Genomic DNA, 14,114 nt, shown 5'->3' with positions numbered 1-14,114 from the left:
AGTTGAATATCATAGTTATTATATCAATCACATGTGATTAATAACTATCAAGCATAATGATTTAGTATACATTCAAACTGTTTTTTTAAACGGCTTATCAAACTCTTTTACATGTTAAACTCTTTACTAAACTCACTTTTATGTATCAACCCATTTCTATTACAACTTTCAAACTTATATATTGTTAAAACCATGTCTATTACATATATAGTTATATAAGTAAGGATTGAAGGACTTAGGACTGCCAACTCACTTTATTTCATGTTCCTTGTTTGGTTATAGACTTAGAGTACCTTGTTGTTTGTCCGAGTGTCGTTGGATCCTTAGTTATATATTATGTATATATGTATAGATATAAAGACTTTTATCTCAGTTCAATACATTCAGTCATACAAAGGATTCTACTAGTAACTATAATAGGTATAGTTAGGGATATAATACTCATTACTTCTAGTTCAATGAAGCATACAAAGAGTCAGTTCATTCATTAGTGAATACTTACTATTATGAGAAACTGTACAACTATACTATGATGAGAAACTATACAACTATACTATGATGAGAATCTATACATCGATAATATTATGAGAAAATATACAACTATACTATGATGAGAATCTATACAACGATACTATTATGAGAAACTATACAACGATACTATTATGAGAAACTATACAATGATACTATGATGAGAAACAATACATTCACTACACTATTACATACATTACATATACAAGTATACTATAACATAGATGTGAACCACTGTTTCGGGGCATGTCTTCACTGCCAAGGCCCGATTTGTAGCCAGACTCTCTTGGAGGGAGAGCATGAGTTTGCGTATACATCTATACTGGATTAACTATCCTACACCTTGTTGCTAGCTATAGTGGGACCTACAGGTCTATGAGTGTCAAATGTCATTACCTCCAACGTCTTACATCGTCGTGTTTATAGTCGATAGTATGGTACAATTAATCACATAATACCTTGATATAAATCTGGTTTAAAGTAGTTAGTACAGCAGTAGTTACTATAATACAACACTACAGTACAATATTAATTTCCCCTTTGCATTCACTTTGTGATCATTTCACATAATCAATGATGTATAAACTATATTCTGATAATGATAGTTACATTTGGGAAAATTATACACTTTTACAAGAAACAAACATACAAAACAGTCGAGCCTTAGTAGAAGGCTATTTTAGTAGAAAATATAGGATTTTCTAGGAGTTACAAACATTTACAAACATTCCCATACTATTTATACAAACATTTACAAACTCATAATTCAAACACCGTTACAAACATTTTGATACAAACAATGACACTAAAATACTTATGAACTCACCAGCTTTAAAGCTGATAAACTCTTTCAAAATAACTTGTATTCTCAGGTCATCATTAGACAGGTACCGATGCCATCTTTTGAGAAGATGGAGCGCATTCAAGATTCATCTTATATTTTGATTTACATTTTTGGTGTCATATAAACTATACAGAACACACTTGTATTAAATTATATTATTAATGCAATGGATGATGTTGTTTGCTTGTTTACTACTATGTTGTGTTGTGATACTGAACATGACGTCCTCCACCCCAGAATGTTTTCCACCGTTCCGGTTTTGGGGTGTGACATGGTCTGCATCTATGTCCTCTATGGTGAGGTGAATGGATGCTCATGGTTAATGAGGATTGTGTACTTGACGCCCCAAAAGTAGTGTCTCCAAACCTTACAACGAACACTATAGTCACCAAAGTTAAGGTTGCATGTGGTGTAGTCGGCCTTAAAATTCTTAGGTTTCCTCAGGAGTTTCTTCATACGAAGTTTCGAGCTAGTAGTATGTAGAATGTTGCTTGTTCCTTACCGTTGGCTGACTAGGATATTGATTTGGAATAGGGGATATCAATCCTTGATGGTTGGCTTGTCTAAATCTTAGTACTCAGTGGTCCTATGGACAATTAGCCTTTCCTCCTTATGAGTCGGATGGGTGCTCATGGAGGTAAAAGTCTTGGTCTGATAACCCCCCTACTTATTGAGTCGTTCCATCAACTGGATACTTCCTACATATATGTTGGCGTTAAGTGGTGTTGGGGATTTAACTATAGGAATTGCTCTCTGAGTTGAGTCAATTCTGAACTCAACTTGGCATATTGGTGATATTTCCAAAAGAACTTTTGGGGACTACTTCAGAAAGGTGGTACATCTCTAGGCTACCCTCGGTGTCCTTTTTTTCTTGTCTCTTATTTCTACTGTGGGGTAGGAAGAGTGTGGTACCTCATACATAGGTACTTAGGAGTCTAGATGCCAGGGGTAATGTAAGGATTTGTCGTTATAAGTTGTAAGGGTTTTGTTACTCGATTGGTTAAGGAGAAGGGTCTCTTGTTGGCACTTGAAATTTGTACGGTGAGGATCAAGCCAACCCATGTTAAATGACACAGTTAAGCTCCTTGTTGTGATAGATTTTGAATTGATTTGGAAGGCATGGTTTGTTTGGAATGATAGTGTGTTCTATGTATACGTTTTTAGTGTTACCATTTTCATCCTTGTTATTACTTTTGCAAATTTTTTGTAACACATTTAGCGAGTGTTAGCAGTATGAGTGCTCCGACTATTAGTGATGAAGTTTCATAACATGGTCCCTACCAAAGCACCCCCCCCCCCCCTATAATCACTTGGTGTATAAAATTCATTAAGAATGGGATGACCGTTGACTGAGGGGCTCTGCCCTAAATCCACCACCAAGAAAGGAATAGGAAATATGGTGGAATCACACACTCTAAGCCTTTAAAATCTCAATTATATATGACCCTAATGTATACAATAAGCCATCATATCTCACCGGCAAGGACCCTTAGTTTTTGTACGAATGATATGTTTCATTCAGAAGAGAGTGTAATTTATAACTATTGACTAAATCCCTCAAATATCTTTATTGCCAAAACATACCACTACTCATAGGTGATTCCAGGAGGGTCTCTCCTACGATGATTGTTTGCACTCTTCCATGCCTACCAAAGTTCCTTGTTATTGGATAGACCCTCCTGAAGTGTCCAGGTTCATCACACTCATAACATGTCAGGCTTATTCTAATTTTGGGGTCCTGGGTGATTGGTTGTGTCGGTACCTTGCAGAAACGGGTAGTGTGCCCCTTCCTATTTCATTTCTTGCGGTGTAACTTTTGGCAACCTCCATAGTGATGGAAATCGCACTTGTTGCATTTTGGGCGAGACCCAACATATGAGGTTCTCGATGTTGAGGTAGTAGGGTCAGTAGAGGTAGGGGCTGCTACCGCTTTTTGCCTTTTGGTAGGTCCTTGAGTTAAGCTACTTCCTTTCCTTTTCCAAGACTTTCGTTTATTGTTCTTGGGTTTGTGGTTTGGGGTGTCCTGGTAGGCAGCTGCTCGTTGGTGCTCTTGGCTATTACCACGATCGGAATTGTCGGCCCCTATTCCAATTCCGTGTGTCTTGTTAGCGTTGAGTTGTGCCATGATGGCTGTCACAACAGCTTGGAAAGTAGCAGAGTCTATCTGTAAGATCAGTGTTCCATCGGTTAGCTGGTTCTTTCCATCAAAAGACATAATTTTTTCATGTGAAGAAGCAAGCTCGTAAGTGATTATGGTCATTTCTAGTTGTATCTTTTTTTTATATATAATTATAGATACACATTTATGTATGCACACATATAAGTCACTTGTTTCGTTATATGGTTCTAAATGCTTTCAATCTACATGCCTTTGATGGATATTTGATAACAAGTAGTAGTAGGTGTAACATCTGGAATCTTAGGTATATTATTATTTATTTATTCATTTTCGAAATCTATTGAGCCACTCGAAGAGTTGGAACTACAACTCGTCAAGTAGATTCGTGTTTGGCTACGTGGGATTAATGGCCTACTCGATGAGTCATAGAGTTGACTCGTCGAGTAGACGTCGAGTGATGAAACCCTAAATCCCTAGGTTGCGGGCCTATTTAAGGACACTTATAGCCTCATTTGCGGCTCATCAGTTGCCCATCTTCGCTAAGAAAATACCCCATTCGGCCATTGAGATAAGAGATAGTATTTGAGCTAACTTTGAGTGTTTGGTGTATCTTTTGAAGAGAAGGGAAGGACTCCAAGCCAAGGGACGAGAAGGGGTTGTTAGATTCGTGGTTATTTCACCTTAGAGCTTCTGTGAAAGGTAAAAGTCCGCACCTTTCTCATTTTATTGAGTAGATCTCATGATTTTGGGAGTTTGGGGCTTCTTCCATCTAACTTTAGGACTTTGAATGTTTTTAGTTCATATAGAGATTTGAACTTTAGATCTTGACCATGTGAGGTCCCTAGAGTCCAAAGGTTCCTGCTTTATTCAGCCATAATAGAGCTCTTGAGTGAAAAACCCAATACTTTATTGACTTTCTTACCAAAGTTCAGTTTTCTGATACGAGATGCTTTGATAAGACTTTATGTAAATCATACACCTTTCCTTAGATAGCTCACATGTGTGTCTAAAAATTATTAAGAGGGGTGTTGTAATTATAATGTTTAGACCTTCTACCATTCTCACAAGTCCATGCTACTGTGTCGGTTAACCACACGTGCTCCACTAATGACTTTGAGAATGCAAATATCACAATTGTTATCTACTTGAAATCTACTTAGTGAAAGAGTTTCCTCACCATCATTTTCATGAATCGGAGAGAAACCTTATGACACTTAGATTTTTTTTTATGGTGTAAGTGTTCCTATCCATGCTAATTTGTCAAAACCATAATCATAAGACAAGATTAGTGTAACACATGGTTCCTAGTATGTATTTTAACCTAAGCATTTTTGCATTTTTTAGCTGGAACTCGATAAGTTGCAGGCCCGACTCGCCGAGTAGAGGCGAGATAGCGAGCACGTTTGAGTTGGCGACTCGACGAGTCCATATCCTGGACTCGGCGAGTCCTCCTGTCTGGATGAAACCCTAACTTCAAGGGTTTGCACCCTATTTAAACCCCCTCATGCGCCCCAAGCTCTCCCCTTTCACTCTCAGAGCACCCTTTAACAAACCCTAACCCTCCCTTTGTGATTTGAGTGTTTGTGAGCTTTTCCTTGAAGTTTGAAAAAGAGAAGGAAGGAAGGACCAAGGAGAAGGAGAAGAGCAAGGATCTAGAACTCAATCCAGAGTCCATTAACGTATATTTCGGATCCTTTCTGTTGCCATGATGATTTTCTTTAGAAAACCCCATTTCAGCCATCTTTACCCATTTCCTAGCTTGATTGTAATATAGATATCATATTGAGTGGAATGGCCTTTGAACCTAGCTAGGTTTGAGCTTCAAGAGCCCAAATCTACTGCCTTTATGGATCCATATTGCATGAAAGCCCTAGATCTAGTCTTTTAGTGTGTTTTGAGCCTTAAATTCGTCATTGGTGTTTATCTACACGTAAAGTTGGAAACTTTACGTGTTAATCGAGCCCTAAGAACCCAAATCTATGGATGGAATGCATTGGGTTCAAGAAGAATCGAGTATATAGTTATTGCATGCATGCGACTCGGCGAGTCGTTCTTCGGACTCGGTGAGTAGGGTCACGAGACCTCGAGTTTTCCCCTCTATGTATTATGCCGAGTGGAACCAGTGAGTTTTAGGGGGACTCAGTGAGTCGGAGATCAGACTCATCCATGCAGGGACTCGGCGAGTCAATGCCCTGACTTGGCGAGTCCAAGGCAATCTTCATATCTCAAGAACAGACTCGACGAGTTGTTCATACAACTCGACAAGTTGGATGCAGATTGACTAAGTGTTTGAATCAAAGAGGAACTCCTCGAGTCTATGCCAAACTCGATGAGTAGTAGCGAGCAGAATTGAGAAATGAAAGTAGGGACTCGACGAGTTGGTGGCCCAACTCGATGAGTCAGGTCAACTGTATGTTGACTTTGACCAAGAGGTTGACATTGATCAGGGGTAAAATAGTCATTTTACCCTCAGTATAGTTATTAGTATTTGATTGAGTGTACTTATGAAAATTGTACCCGGGGTGAAACCGGAGCAGCAGCAGAAAGATTCCAGACCAATTCATTAAGCAGCTAGACTACGAGGTGAAATTGCTTGATTTCTTTGTGATTCAAGTATGTTTTGTATTATGTGTTCCACACTTTGGTCCGATGCAGTATGAAGTATCTGTGCTTACGCTAGTTGATATTTTTATGCTATGCCATGTGATGATCAGTCAGTTTTCAGACATCAGTCCGATGCGGGGGGCAAGGTCCCAGTCAGTTCCCGATTTCGATTCGATGCAGCTAGTTCCAGACTTTGGTATGATGTAGGGGACAAGGTCCCAGTTAGTTCCGAGCTTCGGTCTGATGCAGTTTTCGGGCTTCGATCCGATGCAGTGGGCAAGGCCCTAGTTAGTTCCAGACTGCGGACCGATGCAGTTTTCGTACTTCGCTCCGATGCAGTGGGCAACGCCTAGTATGTGTTTATATGTTATTGTATATTATGTGGTAGTTTGGGGGAGCTCACTAAGTTTTGTGCTTATAGTCTCAGTTTTGGTTTCAGGTACTTCCGTAAGTAAAGGGAAGAGCTCGGGATGATGGCATCGCACACACCATGGCTTCAGTTTTTGTCCTCGGAGTTGATTATCTTTTAGTTGACATGATTTGATACAGTCTTGATACAGTTTTCTTGTGATACTTTGTTATGGTTTTGATACATTAATGTATGGTTTTTATTGTATGGTATTGATCTAATGATTTTAGTAATGATTAAACAAAAATTTTTAGGGTCGTATTTTGAGATGTTAAAAGTTGGTATCAGACCCTTGGCTTGAGGGATTCGGATACACTTTCGGGTGTGTCGGAACTCAAACTAAGGAAACGGTAAAAGATTTTCAAAGGAAAAACATTTTCGAAAAAGTTTTTTATTTTTTTTTGAAAAAGAACTTAGAAAGAAAAAGAGTTTTGATAAAAAGAAAAAGGTGTGGTGCGTGCGATCAGCCGAGCTCAAGTAAGTACTCCCAAATTACCCATACAAGTTTATGATTATCAGTTTCAGTTTCAGTTTTAGTTCCAGTTTCAGTTTCAGTTTCAGTTTCTGTCTCAGTAGAACAGCATGCTAGTATAGGACTAAGGGTCTAGGAGGATGACTTATGTGTCTGCTATATGTGTTTTAGCTTGATGAGAATTGCATGCTAGTAGTGAGTAGGCAGTAGTAGGATAGCTTGTGTAGGTTATGCTTGATAGCATGGGCTTAGCATTGTATGCTAGTACAATTTCTTGAGAATAGTTTGCATGAGTATGTTTCCTTTATCCGAATGTTGTTTGCTTAGTGCTTAGTGGTGTTGGATTAATGTCTAAGTCCATAACTATAATTGGTAAGACTTGACCCGACCCGGCATGGTCCATTTGGGTTGCATGGCATCATGCACTTGGATATACTATAATGAGAGAAATAAGACACTTATGGTTATTAATATATTATAAGTTCTAGTATATTAATAATAAGAATAATAAGATTATTTAATTAGTATTGATCAAGAATTAATCTAGGATTAATTAAGTGATCAAAAGAAGACTAATTAAATATATGGGTTGATTGTGTAAATCATCCATACTTGTATAGTGGGCTAATGCTCCATGGATTATCTAGTTGGGCCAAAACCCATATGATGCTCCATGGATGCTCCATGGTGTATTTGAACCCATGGATCCAAGGAAATGGAAAGTCATGACAATTGGGGTTTGCCCTAATTGTAACACTATATAAAGATATTATTCTTGACAAAATCGGCACTAGTATTATTCTAGAGAGGGCTAGCCGATTTCATGAAGTGTAGAATTCTCTCAAGTTATTCCAAGTTCTTATGGTGTTGTGTGAACCATTTGAGGTGTCACACTTGGGGCACTAAGCACTCAAGCTTCATGAAGACAAGCACTATCAAAGAGGTATGTATTCTATCTTGTTATATCCATTATTTTGTATGCTAGATTAGGATAATACCTTGGATGTTCATATTTGCATGTATAATAGAGAAAACATAGATCCAAGGTATTTAGGGTTGCATGTACACTTAGGAGTGTTAGAATGCTCATAACCCAACAGTGGTATCAGAGCCTAGGCTTGTTTTCTTATTATACTCGCAAAACTGCTTAAGAAATCGAAATTGTTGTTGTTTGATCATCAGACTCGGCGAGTCCATCAAGGGACTCGGCGAGTCCGTGCCTAAAAAATGATCAAAACGATCCAACTCGCCGAGTCGGTTCATGCACTCGACGAGTTGGACCCCCAGACATCATATTTTCGAGGTTTTTGGCTAGAAATGGACTAGGAACATTACCCTAAGTTGTTTTTGAACTTATAAACTTGTTTTTTAATGTGGTAATGTTCATGCTAATCCATTTTCAAAGATAATTGTCAATAGATTCATGTTTTGTATTAGTTTAAGGTTTAGACTAATTACATGAAAAAGTTTGATTTGAAATATCTTGTTCTTATGAGTTGCTTAGATTAATAGAAAAGTTGAGTGAAATAGTTGTTTTCAATCCAAATTAATCTAAGAGTTGATTCTAAAATGTGTTTTTGTAACTTGTCCTCAAGTTATATGAAAAGTCACATTTAAGTTTCATAAAACTCATAAAAGTTGGCAAAGGTTACAAAAATGAAGAGTCTAGTTCTAATTAATTGGAGTTATGACTCCATAATTTGTCCTCAAGTTATGGAGGACCAAGAGTCTCTTCATTAAATAAATATAAAAAAAATAATGTAACCTTAATTAATTCCATAAGTTATAAAATAAAGAAAAGTTAATTCTTTTATTAGTTTAAAGTCTTCCATAACTTGTCCTCAAGTTATGGAACTTGAAGAGTTTTTGGATTAAAACTACTTTAAACACATAAGTTATGGAATTAATTAGTTTTGAATAGTTTCAAAACTTGCCCTCAAGTTTTGGAATTTGTAAAGTTTTCTCTTATGAATACTTTAATTCCAAGTTAGCCCTTAGAATTTTAAAAGTTAAAATTCAACCCTTATACTTTATAATATTATAAGTTAATAATATTTATATGTATAAGAGTAAAGTCGGTCTTACCGCTAGTACGCCTCATTCACGAAGCCGGTCTATAAGGTGGGTATAAGGTTGTTGCCTATAAAATGGCAACTTAATGGGTGTCCACTCTCACCCACCGCTTGCTTGACTGGTGGAGGGTCGTTAGCCGAACGGGTTTGACAGGACTATAATTCTCCCTTCATTAAAAAGATTAATGATAAATACTAAGTAACTAAACTCTTAATAATTCTCAATCTTAGTTACTTAGGAAAATGTGAATAAGGTGCTAATCCATGAAATTACACTTTTCACTTTGTTTAAGTCGGTTAGTGGAGCGTGTGTGGTTAACCGGCACACTAACTCGTATTTAACAAGGTAGGCAAAGGGTAACTTAATGTTTATCATAGTATCGATGGAGCATGTGTGGTTAACCGGCACATCGATTGAGGGGTAAACACTTAAGGGTACCAAGTAATTTGCATGGTTACTTCACACCTTGTTTTGTGATCCTCGGCATCCCAGTCACAAAACCTGAAGGGCACACTCGAGATTGAAACATGCCATTGAACAGTTCAATGAATCTCAAAAGATCTAGGAGTTTCAAAACCAATTAAAACCTAATAATACATTTCGTTTATCTTGGTGGAAATTGGTGAATCGTCATTCACCTACCTTCAAATTGTTTTATAGCTTGGATTACAGCATACCTCTTCTAAGTTATAAAATAGTTTGATGGGTCCTAGCCTTAATATTTCATATTGGGTGTTATATTAAGGACTTTAAGATCAACTATCTTGAATATCTCCCAAAACATGTCTGGTTTAGACATTTATGATCTTCCCAAATCTCTTGAAACAAGCCTTCCTAAATGAAGATGATGTTCCAATGGAAATCATACTTCTTTCACCTCCTCCAATTATTCTCCCAACCCCACAAGTTCTTGAAAAGTTTAAGGTCACTCAAGCCCTATTGGCAAGGCAAGGTCTAGGTGTGATCACATCTTGGAGATGTAGTCACATATTGACAAGCCGGGAGAGTTGGGTTTCAAAGTCTTGAGAAAGTTGGTGGTTCAACTACTTTCTAAGTCACATAGTGAGTTCTTTTTGGAACACCTATGAAACAGACTATGACAAGACCCTTAATGATCTTATTTATTTGTTAAGATCAACTTCCTCAAAAACTTGATGGACATTGACAATAGTGACACAGGAAATCCAGAAAAGCATTCTCTTCCCAATGGAAAGGGATCGGCCATAGTAAACTCGGTTGAACAAATGGTAAAGAGAAAAGCTAAGTCTGTGATAGTCCCGTGTACCATTATCAAAGGGTCCATATGTTTATATTTCCCAAGAAAGGGTCATTAGTTGTGAAGCTGCCAAATTTACCTAAGGATGTTAAAGTCAATAAGTTTGACTCTACTTCAGGTAAACTCCACTATCTAACTATGCTAAGTTTTTATTCTGAGATTTTTGATACATGATGTGACTGGGTCACATGGTGATGTTTTAAGAATCAAAGAAAAGTAAAGGAACTTAAAGAAATAATATGCTGAATGTGATCGCATAGATGGATTTCTATCGCGTAGTTTGAAGATCGGATTCTTGAGCTACTTCTTAGGAGTTATGAGGTATTGCTTAGAAATAGATAACAACAAGTTTTCATATGGATTGTAAGGATAAGTTTTTCCGCATAGTTTTAAAATAAAAGAAAATTTTTTGATTTTATTTATTTTAAAATATCCTTACAATGACATTTGAGGAAAAATTGTTGCTTATATGATTCCATTAATAGCAAGAGTGGAAATATGTAATTGATTCTTTCATTTGTGGTAATGTCTAAATTTACCAAATAAGGAAAGATTCTCATCATCCAAAGTCTCAATTGGACCGGGACTTGGAATCATGCAAGTTGTATAGCATGATGAATGAGAACTTTCAAGTATTGGAAAAATTAAGACTAATTACTTGTTCACATGTATGTGTGAGTCAAGTAATGGACTAAGGGATCGAGTACATAGTCATGTGCACTGATTAAGTCCACCACAAAAGATATAAGGATATTCGTCATAGTTTACTATAACTCAGTAAATATGATTATACTTACAAGCTTAAGTGTAACTCTGAGACATTGGAAAAGGTTCCAATGCATGGCAGAGCAGATAAGAAGAATCAAATTAGGCAGAAGGATAAAAGTTTCTCAAATCTGAAAAGATGGGAGAGTACTTTAGTATCAGCTTTGTGATCATCTCAATGATTAAGAAACCATATCAAAATTAGTTCTCTAAGGAAGTCTTAGTGCATTCTTATGACTAAGAAGAAGGGATCTTGAATTGTTGAAATGGTTAAATCAAGAAGATGAGTCATACTTCGTTCCAATACAAGTCTTAGAGTCATACTCCAAGATTGTAATTTGAGTGACATGTCTTTAAGAAGGTTTAAAACACGTGTCAAATGTAAGAGTAAAAGTGTCCTACTTTTGTTCATTTGAAGTTGGTAAGTTGTGATGTTTTGGATAAAACAAAGACCAACTTAGGCCAATTGTGTGAAGTGTTTGTCTTGGTTAGAATCCACAGTATCCCTCGAATATCTGACAAGAGAGTCTTATATGTCAAGAGGACAGTGGGAGTCTTAAAGGTCTTGAAAGTCTCAAGAACTAATCAAGAATAAAACCTGAAGTTCTTCACTAGCATGCGCCTTGAGGTTTATAACCTATCGTGTTGACATAACTGTGCCCATTCCAATTAAAGTTGGCTTTGCATATGAGTTCTTAGAGGTCTCAGTTTGTTGCACAACAACTTGGAAGCAATGGCAGACCCTTGAGCTGCCAGGTGGCAAGAAATTAAGATTGAGTTCAGTCCATATGAGTTTGGATTTGTCATTATCCTTGTCTTGTGACTATGGTTTTGACAATTCACATGGATAAGAACACATACACCATTAAATCTAAGTGTCATAAGGTTTCTCTCCGATTCATGAAAATGATGGTGAGGAAACACTTTCACTAAGTAGATTTTAGTTACATAGCAGTTGTGATATTTGCATTCTCAAAGTCGTTAGTGGAGCGTGTGTGGTTTACCGGCACACTAACCTGGACTTGTGAGAAGTGACAAAAAAGTCTAACCATTATGATTACGGCATCCCTCTTCATAATTGTTTAGACACACGAGTGTGCTATCTAAGGGAATGTGTATGTTTTTGATAAAGTTTTATCAAAACAATCCAGTATCAGAAATCTGAACTTTGGTAAGAAAATCAATAAAGTATTGATTTCTAGAAGTTTAACTGATTTCTGAGTACATGTCAAAGCTAGTGGGAGCATAAGTGTTATGCTAATGATCATCATGTTAGTGGGAGCATGATAATTATGATAAATATTGCATGTTAGCAATGTTAATTATAGAAAACAAAAGATTTCAATTGGGAAAAAGTTGTTTTGCTATAATTAAGGGAGAGGAAATTATACTTCATCTCAAATCTATAAGCTTAGATCGTGAGGTTTTAATCATTTAGTCAAGGATATATATGAATTTCATGTTGGAATGGCTCAACATAAGGAAATTCTGTATATGGGTCCATTATTTGCATTCTAAAATTCGATTATGATTACGTCATCCCTTTTCATAATCTGAATTATGAGAACTTGGCAAATAGAAATGGAAATGTTATAGCAAAAGACTGGTTTAGTCTTTATGTGAGACATCATGAATCGTGTCCCATACGCTTCAGATATAGGATCGATTACATGTGCTATATTCATCCTTTCTAAAATTTTCCAAATGCCTGGGGCGTTAAGAAAGGAAAAGGTTTAGAACTGGATATGACTAAAAGGATTAAACAATTGTCGAGGACAATCTAAGGTTTACCAAAGATTGGTTGCTCAAGGACAATTGGAAGTATACTGATAATTCTGGAAGGACCATATTGACATAATCTGTAAGGAGGCAACTCTTGTTCAGAAGTGATAGTCAAAATGAATCTGGAAATGTTTCAAAGTTAGATTTTTCAATCTGTGTAAGATTAAGGAAACTTAATGCAAGAAGGATGTTTCCAAGGAGTTGATCTCCTTTGGAATGCTCTGTAATGTTTGTTGTCAAGTCTTTATGACTTTGTGCATAATCATTACAAGAGGATCAATGCATATAAGTTTAGAATCTAACAGATTTCAGTAAATGACATGAATTTGGAATTCTTGCATTTGCAGTAAGGATTTGGGAGTGTGAAAAGAGAATCATTGAAGTTATGTTCAATTGATCTAGTTCACAAAGTAAAGATCATAGACAAACATAGTATGCATACTTGGTGTATGGCATGACTAGTGTTTAGAAAACATAGTGTACATGCTTGGAGCATGGGACAACTATTGTTTTAAATTCAAGAATAAAGTTGATAGTTGAAACAGTATACAATGAATAATGTGTAATCATATGGTGATAAATAAAAGGTGTTTTATTTATGTTCATAGGTTTTGATACCATATTGGATTCAATTATTATTGTGTTTCACTTTGCATGTTTTGACTTCCCGAATAAACTAGGTTATTCTTCCGGAATGACTAAGTTATTCAAACCATCCACAGTCGGTCATATGTTGGAAGTAGATATGAATTAAGACTGTCATGGGTTGGCTTGTAGAGGTCTAAGGTGTTGGACAAAGGGCTACAACACTCATGAGTGCTCATAAGTTCTGAGTATTGGATTCAACCGACGCTCATTGGAATCACTTCATGGATTTTATCACGAGTGATCATGAGACGATAATATCTTATATTCTTCAAACCTAGAGATATGAGTTGTTACTATGAGTTGGTTGTACATTGATTGCACGAAACCGCATTTGGTAACTCGGTGCTATAAAACGTGTCTTTGTGTATGATTCAACAAGTAGTAGAACAAGCCATATGAGTCGAAGTTTATCCATTCCTTTTACCTTCGGGATAAAAGCGATATCTGTGGGCCCCTCGATGATTTGATGATGACAAATGGAAGTGCTCGGCCGGGCCAGGACTGATTTGATTTGTTCAATTAGTCAGTCGTCATAAATCGGAAATCGGGAAACAACAAATGGACAGAGAGAATGATTATAATCCATGTCTCAGT

This window comes from Lactuca saligna, chromosome 4 (genome assembly GCF_052625555.1).
Source record: "Lactuca saligna cultivar CGN05327 chromosome 4, ASM5262555v1, whole genome shotgun sequence".
Lineage (NCBI taxonomy): Eukaryota > Viridiplantae > Streptophyta > Magnoliopsida > Asterales > Asteraceae > Lactuca > Lactuca saligna.
This window is presented reverse-complemented; position numbering follows the sequence as displayed.